This window comes from Strongylocentrotus purpuratus, unplaced genomic scaffold, assembly GCF_000002235.5.
Source record: "Strongylocentrotus purpuratus isolate Spur 01 unplaced genomic scaffold, Spur_5.0 spur5_scaffold_8, whole genome shotgun sequence".
Classification (NCBI taxonomy): domain Eukaryota; kingdom Metazoa; phylum Echinodermata; class Echinoidea; order Camarodonta; family Strongylocentrotidae; genus Strongylocentrotus; species Strongylocentrotus purpuratus.
This window is the reverse complement of record NW_022145614.1, coordinates 14,082,507-14,093,323: the sequence shown is the minus strand read 5'-3', so window position 1 is coordinate 14,093,323 and position 10,817 is coordinate 14,082,507. Positions and strand designations below refer to the sequence as shown.

The 10,817-nt window shown below is 38.6% G+C and overlaps 1 long non-coding RNA gene across 1 annotated transcript; it reads right to left on the bottom strand.

Annotated features, from left to right (window-relative positions):
* Positions 1–3,405: 3,405 nt before the first annotated feature.
* Positions 3,406–10,447, bottom strand: LOC115920329. Its single transcript, XR_004062337.1, has 4 exons — positions 10,292–10,447; positions 6,932–7,038; positions 4,041–4,112; positions 3,406–3,751 (listed from the first exon to the last, which is right to left on the bottom strand). It is a non-coding gene; the product is annotated as an uncharacterized LOC115920329 (long non-coding RNA).
* Between the last annotated feature and the right edge of the window lie 370 nt (positions 10,448–10,817).

The following is a 10,817-nucleotide window of genomic DNA, read 5'->3' as shown; positions in this document are numbered from 1 at the left end:
ACTTTGCTATTCTTTTCCACATCGTCTCTTCTTGTTTCTTCGACATCGTCAGAAACTTCGGTCTTCTTTTCCACATCGTCAAATCTTGTTTCTTCGAGATCATCAAAAACTCTACCTTTGTCGTCATCAACAGAATAGACCCTAATTGTTTCTTTGACATCGTCGGTTCATCATCATTGACAATAACATCAACGCATTCGACAAGTTTGATGATAATGTAGTGTAATTTGAAAAGCGGTAGTCTTTCGCTTTATAAATAGACTACCTTAATTGTTAACATGTGACTGTTATTGGAATATTTCCTGGCTAGATTTTAGCACGGATTTGAATAAACGCTCATGGTTTAAATGATATATCTTGTGTCCACTATTTTGTATTATAGCTGTCTGGTCTCTCGTGAATCACAGTAGAGAGAAAAGGAAGAATTAAATTAGGAATTAATTGGGATGTTGACCAAGTTACGATCATCGATCATGATCATTCAACTCCTAATCCAGTTCTTGCCAAAACTCTATATGCAGCAACATCTTTTCAAAAAGCCACAAACATGCTCTGAAGCACTCATTTTTTATGGTAATTTGATCCAATTATTTGATTGTGTTTGTTACAAGGACACGTCTGTATAATTTCTGAACGTATTTTACACCGTATCAAAGATTGCAGTAACTTCTTCCTTTACAATATACTGCTCTAAGGATAAGCCATGTTGGGAGGGCCACAGCCTTCTGAAGTCTTAATAAATGCATATTCCACATTCTTACTCTTTTTCTTCCTGTTTCTTGATCCCCTCCTTTTCTTTCTTTCTTCTCTTTTCTCCCTTTTTATTCTCTTTCTGTCTATTTTTCTTCTTCTCTTTCTTCTTCTGCCCCCTTTTCCTCTCTCATTCTTATTTCTTCTTCTCATTCTGCTTCCTATCATTCCTCTTGGTCATGTTTCTTGTTATGCTTAATTCATCATTCATACTTGTTCTACAGCTTTTGTATGAATGTAGAGTTCAGATAAAATCAATTTGTTTTCTCTCTCTATAATGTAATTTACACATATCAGTCACATATATTGAAACCTCTCAAAAACTGATTACACTTGAAACGTGTAGTGTTTGTTGACACATGAAGTAATAACCAACACCAAACATGATTATGGTAACATTTGTTAGGTTATTTTAATATAAACTGTATAAACAAGTATGAACATAGGAAAATAGATCTGTAGTTGATACACACAGCTTTTGTAATAGATTTTCAAGAACATTTAAAAAATGTGCTTAAAAATGCCCATCTATTTAGTGTGGAAGACAAAACAGAAGTACATTTAATAACATAATTGGCGGTAATGCTTATTTGCAGGGGTGGCGATTTCTTTTCATGACCGGGGGGGACGAAATGCGAAGGATGGGGGAGCAGTGGCGTATATTGAACAAAAACGTTGGGGGGGGGGGGGGAGAAAACAAATCTGCATCCCCAATCTAACATTGTACATGCAGGCCTCGCGGAACGTTTTTCATAGAGGGGGAGGCTAAAGTATTTTATTAGGTAGAGCAAAGCGAGCATAGCAAGTGGAGCGTAAATTGGCATGTGGTCCAGGGGCGTAGGCCCGTGAAGCTCATGGGTTTTAGGCATTTAATAACGGTCAGATGAGCATCCAGGGGCTCGTCGTAGAGCCCCTGGTGGGGTCCAGGGGGCAGAGCCATGCCATTTCAGCAACATTTGTAAATCACTGGTATCGAGTTAGAAATAAATCAAGTTTGAATTTTATCATGGGGGCAATTGCCCCCAAGCCCCCCCCCCCCCTCATCATTACGCCAAGGCGAGGGAGCAAAGAGAACGAGAGGGGTAGAGGTTACGGAAGTGACTATCACCTCACAGGTTTTTGAAGTTTTGTTGTATTAACAAATTACATACTTTAATTAGCAAAAGAATAGTATAAAAACAAGCAATATACCTGTTTCACACTTCACTTTTCGAGAATATTTACTGTACACTTCGAAGAATATTATGCGGGGGAGCGTAGCTCCAGAGCGAGAAGATTTTTGCATTTTTATTTGTCTAAACGCTGCACTCTAGGGCCCTCCAGAGCCTAAAAGTTTGTTACAGTCTTTAGTCAGTATTTGCTATACACTTTTTTTCTCACTTTTTCAATTTTTCAGGGGGGGATGATCCCCCCCCCCCCCCTAAAAAAAATTGAGGGGGGGACGGGATCGCCGCCCCTGCTTATTTGAGAATGGAAAATTGCAAACATATGAGTATCTTATATGGCATCAAATGACCATTTGCTTCAGCAATGTGAGAGCCGAACAATTGCTAAACAATTTACATGTATAAATAGTGGAGAGAAAACTTTGGAATGAACACAAGTATTTTTTCCCCTTGAACCATAATTGCGTATCAATATCATTTCAATACCTTTATTACAACATACACATGTATAACAAGAGATCAATGGACCTTGTGTTTAACAGAGCCTGTAAAATTAGTGGCCACATCAATTATTACTATACTATATTACTATATTATCACTTGTGCCCTTGGGTACCTACATCGAAAATGTACCACAGATGATTATTTCTTTAATATACCCCCCCCCCCCCCCCATGCATAAACATCTGGCAACACTACGTACAAGAGACCTAAAAGTAATAATTTTCCACAATTGAGACCCTTAGGGGAGCACTGCCCCCGAGTCCTCATGAGGGGCAAGGTAATCAATACAAACAAATTCAGATCCCCTCTCAAAATGTCAAATTTTATTGAGTGCCAGCATTAAGTTTTAGAGTCAAAGTAAAGAAATTGCTATATACATGTATGGACATTTTCGGGGGTTCCGTTGAGGGGCAAGGTACCTCAACAACCTATCATTTCTCATGAATAATCCCTGCCAAATTTGATTAAATTTTGTTGTACTGATGTATTTTTTCAAAGAAAAATTGAACAATTTAACTTAATGCTACCTGCTGTAATATGTGCCGGAGGTATAAAAGTAAAGTTAATCTTTACTAAAGACCCCCCCCCCCCCCCCCAAAAAAAATATAAATATACAAAATTAAAAAATAAAAAAAAATCCTCATATTAAAGGTACTATGTCCCTTTTGCAGCCAACCTCAAATTCTGTAGAACTTTGCAGGAATTATGAATATGTCATGTATGTCCTATCTGTAAAATGTAAACGTTAGCAGTGTCCTAATATTCAAATTATGCAAGGAAACCCGTTTACTTGCTAGACTTCACTGTCAGACACTATTGAGTGTCTGACTGGCTTTTTTTTTCTTCTCTGGTAATAACATACATGAAATGAGCTGTAAAGGGTACATTAACATTTGTCTACATCAATAACCCACTTCTTGTGACGGCCAAAATTAAACTGATTGAATCTTTGCGCAGCATAAAACAGATGACCATTCGGTACAATGGTCTGAACATCAAGACTGTTACTTATTGGCCCATTTGAAGACTTTTTCAAGCCCAACTTTCTTTAGGGCAATTCTAAATTAGTATTATCTTTCAAATGTCATGGAATTTAACCTTTTCATTTGTTTTGGCCTGCAAATGGGACATCAATCATGAGTGTCCCATTTGATATTGGACTGCATAAACACTCCGAGCAGCTTGATGACATTGCAGTGTTGGACAGTGTGATCAGCAAGGATAAGGCGAGAGGGCATCGGACAAATAGCTCGGGCAATGTCATGCTCAGATGATTCTGGCAGTGGCGTCGAAGTCTGAGGATTCTACAAATGCGCTTCACCTGCCGAACACTATAAAGGGAAAGATAAATATATCACAGTTTAAACCCTAAATACAATTAAATATATACTATAATAATATTAGGAGGCCCCAACAGTTGATTTAAAATTATGCAATAGCATTATCAGATATTTTATGAGCATGCCATTCAAAGCAATGATACATGAAGGTGGGTTTTATGTTATTAAGAAATGTTCCAGGTTTTTGAAAGATTTATATTTCGGGTTAGGTACATCCATGAATAAAATTATAACAAATACAAAAACATCACGTATACAAAAATTGTTTCATAGTTCATACCTCTCTTCCTGATGCCATCTCGATAATGCTCCATGAATACCCTGCTACCGTAAGAGGCAATCTGGTAAAGTACTGTGCATTATAGAATTTGTGAAATCAAGGAGCAAAACTATTTTTTTTTAAACTTAGAAAAGCATCCACATATACACTAAATAACTGTTTTCACATCTATTATATCAAGAGGTTAGCTTTGGAATACTAGTTACTCATGTGTTAAGATCCTACCAATGGTTTACACATAAAGTGAAGTATTGCAGAACACTTTTGGGGTTGAAATCAAATGAATTGCACATTTACAATGACTTGAAAATATGTATGACTTAAAATTTTTCAAAGGTCATACATTTAGGTCTGTGACATTGTTCCTGATTAAAAGAACATTAAGACTCGTAAGCATACCAATATACCAGTACAGTTCTCTTGATGCCAATATTATAGAAGTGGTAACCTTGCTTGATTCATAATGCGGAATGAGGATCGCTATTCATAATACGGGAAGAAGGTTGCTATTCATAATACGGGAAGAGGGTCGCTATTCATAATACGGAATGAGGGTCGTTATTCATAAAAATTAAATAAGCAAACAAAATAATAACAAGGGGAATTTTGAAAAGGGGACACCCCCACTCCCATGGCTGTGGCATAGCGATGGGAGGGGGGGAATGATACATGGCCTTGAATATTTGTCGAAAACATTTATTGAAAACAAACATTTTTGAAGAAATAAAAAAAAAAGGCGTGCTACAATAATGTACATCACCCCTACCCCCAATCAGTCCGACCACGCTGCGCCATTCGGCCCACCCTCCCTGCAGCATTCCCTTAGGACAAGTACATATTACCAACAATTTTCGTCAAGGGGATAGACAAAAAATATCCGCACCACCCCACTCTGACATGCAGGCCCCGCTGAACGTTTCTAAAGTAGGTGAGGGGGGGGGGGTAGGTACAAATTAGGTAGAGCATTGCATAAATTAGCGTGGGGTCTTGGGGGAAGCCCCTGCGGGGGTCAAGGGGTGGAGCCCCTAGAAGCTCAGGAGTTTTATACATTAAATTACCATCGATGAGCATATTTTTATACCCTATTTGTGACACTGACGGGTCACGAATTGGCGTGGGGTCCAGGGGCGGAGCCCCCAGAAGCTCAGGGGTTTTGGGCAATAAATTACGGTCAGATTAGCATCTTTTGATACCTTATTTGTGACATTGACAGGACACAAATTAGGTTAGCTCCAGGGGGCAGAGCCCCTGAAGCTCAGGGGCTTTGGGCAATAATTACAGTCAGATGAGCATATTTGTATACCTTATTATTTTGTGACAAAGGCAGGTCACTATTCTTTCTTTCTTTCTTCATGAATTTGCCATTTTCCAACAAACGCATAAAAAAGTATAATTTACTAAACATTGAGGGAAAAATCTCTGAAAATTATGTCATTTCAGCAGCATTTGTAAATCACCGGTATCGAATTAGAAATAAACCGAGCCCCCTCCCCCGATCTACACCTTATTGGCGGGAAAAATTGTAACTGTCCTCCCCTTCTTTTTTTCTTCCTCTTTTTTGTTCCCTTTTAGCTCTCCTATTTCCCTTTCCCTTCCTTCCCCCCGTTTTGGGGGGTGGGGGAAGGGGTGGAGGCAAGGGCTTTTTGCAACTCTTCTTTCTTTCTCTTTCTCCCCTCTTTCCCTTCTTTTCCTTCTCTCTCTTTCTTTTTTTTTTGGGGGGGGGGGGGCAAGGCCCGCTGGCCCCCCCCCCCCTGGATCAGCGCCTGGTTATATTAATTAAAATGAATAGCGACCCTCTTATTGTATTATGAATAGCCACCCTCTTCTCGTATTATGAATAGCGACCCCCTTCTCGTATTATGAATAGCCACCCTCTTCTCGTATTATAGCGACCCCCTTCTGCGATTATGAATAGCGGTTCTTACATGTATGAATAATGACCCTAATGAATAAAGACCCTTTTCTCAAATTATGAATAGTGGTCCTTATGAAAGCGGTCCTTATGAATAGCGGTCCTTATGAATAATGACCCTCTTCTAGTATTTTGAATAGCGACCCTCATTCCGCATCATGAATAGCCACCCTCTTCTCACATTATGAAAAGCAACCCTCCTATTCGATTATGAATAGCGGTTCTTACATGTATGAATAATGACCCTAATGAATAATGACCCTTTTCTCAAATTATGAATAGTGGTCCTTATGAATAGCGGGCCTTATGAAAGAGGTCCTAATGAATAGCGGTCCTTATGAATAGTAAGCAGATCTCATTTTAACAGACCTTTAGATGAGCATACATGTGGTATGTACACTGCATTTCAACTTTTAAACAAAAAGGGTAACTGCCCAATTCTCCATTGACAATTCTAACAGGTCTTAAAAATAAAGTAGTCCTTTTTATATTTAAACTGGTGTCTATTGGACATTTCTAGTTCATACCTTTACAAATAAAAGTATTTCTTGTGCAAGCTTCATTTAAGGTTCTTGTTAACATTGTTCAGATGATAGAAAATGGTGATAAGGTAGTGACTTCAATGCTTGATATACATTTAAAGATAATCTGAAAGTTTGAGTGAAAACAGGCTATCATTAATGATCAAAATTTGAAAAAATGATCTGCTTAATTCCGGAATTCTCCCAACTATATTATCATATGTATCAACTAGGTTTTTAGCAAGGACAATTTAAAAAAAAAGTATTACCAGTCGTTCGACTGTAGTAACACTCCTTCATAAAGAAAACAACATCTTAGGCCAGCCCCCAGGGGTTGTTAAAGAGAAGGGAATGCGAGGGATATGTCTGTAACAGCAGCTTAGCAATCTATAACCCGTCATTATCTAAGATAATTTTTATTTTGTTATCATTTCAACGCATACACTTAATAAGGATACATTCAGCTTAGTTCCCATCATCCTGAGCTGGTTTGTATGGAGTGTTGATACATGGCAGTTGTACTACAAGTTGTAGGGCTTGCTTGCATGAATGCCAACCAGGTAATCTGTTGAATGAATAATAAAAGAAACATATGCAAACAAAATCTAGTGATAAACTTTGCACATTATAAAAGAAAAAGAAAAACATCATAACACTTTTTTTTTACTACAAGAGATGAATTTTTGTAAGATAATCACACTGTGATTGGATTACCCTTTAGCGTTTACGGTTAGACTTCATGCATCGTAGGACTCTACGAGTTCGCTGCCCATCGACTAAAAAGTTATGAGTCTTATGTTTTTATCAAGTTTATGACAGAGATATAACCGTGTCAGAGGCGTCATAAATACATACGGTAGTACTTAGTCAGGATGTTGTCCTTAATCTTGGCAAAGAGGTCTTCTTGAAACATGTAGCGGACAAGTAGCTTACTAAAGCTGATTTGGTCAAGAAGTGAGACTAATGACGGTTTCGAGAAACGGGCCCCTGGCCTGGGTGCTAGCCGTAATTCGCTAAATAGACTAGTGAATACCTAATAGTAATATAGATCTAACTTAAAGTGACTCGGTAACATTGCCTCAGATTCTGAAACAAAATCATGGATTTAGCTCATGCTGCAATCATAATTTTAAACCTTTAGCTTAGCCTCTGTTAGGTCAGTCAGGAATCCCGTGACTTTTACAAGCCAATCGTCTGTCTGATTATCAAGTTATTTATGATTGGAAATCGAAATCAAACTTTGCGTTTTCCTAACGGTTTTTATAAACTAGGGCCTAAGCCTAGTCTATTCAGGAAAATAAGTATGGTAAAACCGGTCACTCAAAGATTATTACTTTTTTGAGCCACTTCATGATCATTTTGAAGCGAAATTTGTTTAGGGCTTCAATATTCAGTAGGGAAGCTGGTACAAGAATAAGGATCATCTGCATTTTCGCAGACGTTTCCAATTTCCAATCCGCGCGTTGGTGATGCGAAAAAACGGATTCCGCAATGTTTTTATTGATGCATTTTACATTGACTTAAGTTTGTACAGAGATTTTCACATTAGGGGCGATAAATCCTCGAGAAGACGGACAACCCATAAAAGAAGATGGCGCTTGTTTAGAAACCTATCCAAAATTTGACCCGTAACTCTGGCAAAACATACCCAAAATGAAGTAAATATTCATTAAATGTCCAAATAAAAATCGTGAATTAAAAGTTGTTATGTTTATTACCTGTTTCGTGTCAATTTTCTTGTTATTTTTGGAGTATTTTTCGGAAAAACGATGATATCAGTATACCTACACTTTTTCACGGCAAACCGCTGCACAATACAAGTGCAAACCGATGGTGGGTTGCGGGCGGATGCGCGCCTGTGTGAAGTTAGATAACTTCACACAGTCGTGCACCCGCCCGCAACTCACCATCGATATGCACTTGTATTGTGCAGCGGTTTGCCGTGAAACCTGAGAAAAAGTGTATAGTAATATCATTGTTTTTCCGAAAAATACTCCAAAAATAACAAAAAAACTGACACGAAACAGGTAATAAACATACCGGTAATGACTTTTAACTCATGATCTTATTTGGACATTTAATGAATATTTACCTCATTTTGGGTACCGGTATGTTATAGTAGGCAGTGGGGGGGGGGAGGGTGTAGAGGCCGCCGATTACCGACAAAACGAGCCACCAATATTATTACCGACAAATATAAAAATGTCAATGTCCAAATGTCTACAAATTTTACCCTTTAAACCCGGGGCCAGGAACTAAGTTATTTTTCAGTTTTCCCCTCCCGCGCGAAGCGCGGAAGCTTTTACACTTCATTAAATTATTAGAGAAAGAAGACGATCCGTTGTACTGTTCTCAACTCTTAAAGCTTGTTTCGCCCCTCCCGCGCAAAGCGCGGAAGCTATGACGTTAAATTTAATTATTAGAGAAAGAAGACAATTCATTGTACCGGTCCCGACTCTTAATCCTTGTCTGAATTCAGTTCCCCCCCCCTCCCGTGCTAAGCGCGGAAGCTTAGACGTTTAATACATTATTACTCTTAATCCTTGTCTGAAATCATTTTTGTGTTTCATTAATTATTAGAGAAAGATTAAGACGATTCGTTATACCGTTCTCTACTCTTAATCTTGTCTGAATTCAATTCCCCCCACTGCATGGGCCCCTTAAGGGTATATGTGCAGTGTTACATGGTGTAAGTATTGAACGCTCGTTCGCAAATCTGTGCATGCTCAGCCCGAGTGGTGGGTAGCATGTTATCTCCCGACAGTACCGTGCTTTGCACAGTAGCTTCTGGAAAGGAATTAGTGTTACTGTTGGTGGCCACTATCAGGCCCTTAGTGACTATAAACAACATACATGCTCTTCTGGCTATTTGGGAATGGGTCAGTTTGCAAGAAATAATGGAGAAACTATAGCATTTTGTTGCAAATCATATGATATCACGAACATTTATACATTACTTGTGAAAATAAGTCATGGTTCAATTTTATTTGAGGGGGGCTGGCGCCCCCCTAAGCCCCCCCACCAGTACGCCGGAGTTACAGCTCAAATTTTAGATACGTTTCTGAACAAGCGCCAAGGAGACTGGGGTTATTTTCTTACAAGGAATCTGTTTTTTTGCATGCCCTGATGCCCGCGCTGGGAACCTGAAACCCGCAGAGTGCCGATGAAAAAAAGACGTTCGCGAACGCAATTTGTCCGTTTTTACGACTCTAGGATATCCTTGTTTATGCAGACGATCCTCATTCTCTGACCAGCGCCCCTAATCATGTCATAAAATAATGATATTTATTACACTGTATCACAGACATAGTAATATTATAAATAACACATAGATCTAGGGCCATGCATGATTGCATCTCAGAGTGAGACTTAACATTGTTAAACGATCCCTTGGATTTATCTATAATCATGATCATGATTTGTAGATCTAGCTCTGGTGCTTGCCTAGACTAGATCTAACTTTTCATTGAATTGAATCAGCTCAGCTCAGCTCAGCTCAGTTTGCGTCTAGTCGACGAGTACGAGTGTGCTATTGCAATGGACTCTATCAGTCTTTGTTGACTCAGTTTGATAAATTGAGTGTGCTAGTTCGTAGGCCTACTAATAAAAGTAGGCCTAGATCTAGATCAATTACATTACTCAATAGGGCCTAGATATTACAACATGGAAATGAATGTATGGGAATTAAAAACAGTGCATCTCTAACGTTAGACCATTGCATACCGGGTAATTTGTCCGCTGTGCAATTACTTTTATCCCTATCTTGTCAAAGATAAAATACAAATAGACTCTAGAGCATAATATGAAGTTAAACCTACCATTTTCACAGAAATCATCGTAAAAACGTCTCGTCATAATATTTAATCGTCTTCAAATTCATGTCAATCAAGCTAGGGCTGGTTTTGTTTACGAAGCGCCCAAGCCAGGAGAAAAAAGTTTAAGATAAAGTTCACGATAAAATATACGAAATCGTGAATTTTATCGTGAACTTTATCGCATATTTTTCACGAAGAAATTGACGATATCGTGTTATCGTGAACTTTATCGTGAACTTTTCACGAAGAAATTGACGATTTCGTGAATTTCTTCGTGAAAAATATGCGATAAAATTGACGATATCGTGAATTTTATCGCATATTTTTCACGATTTAGTCTTTTCGCGATGTCCCTTCAGGGCCACCATACTTTTCACACTGGTTTTGCTTAACCCCGTACTTTGCTTAGCCCCGTACTTTGCTTAGCCCCGTACTATCCTTAACCCCGGACTATTTTTTTGGGCTTTTCACACACGCTGTTTTTAGTCCCGTACTAGCGCCTATTCCGGAATAAGAAAACTCCGCTGTT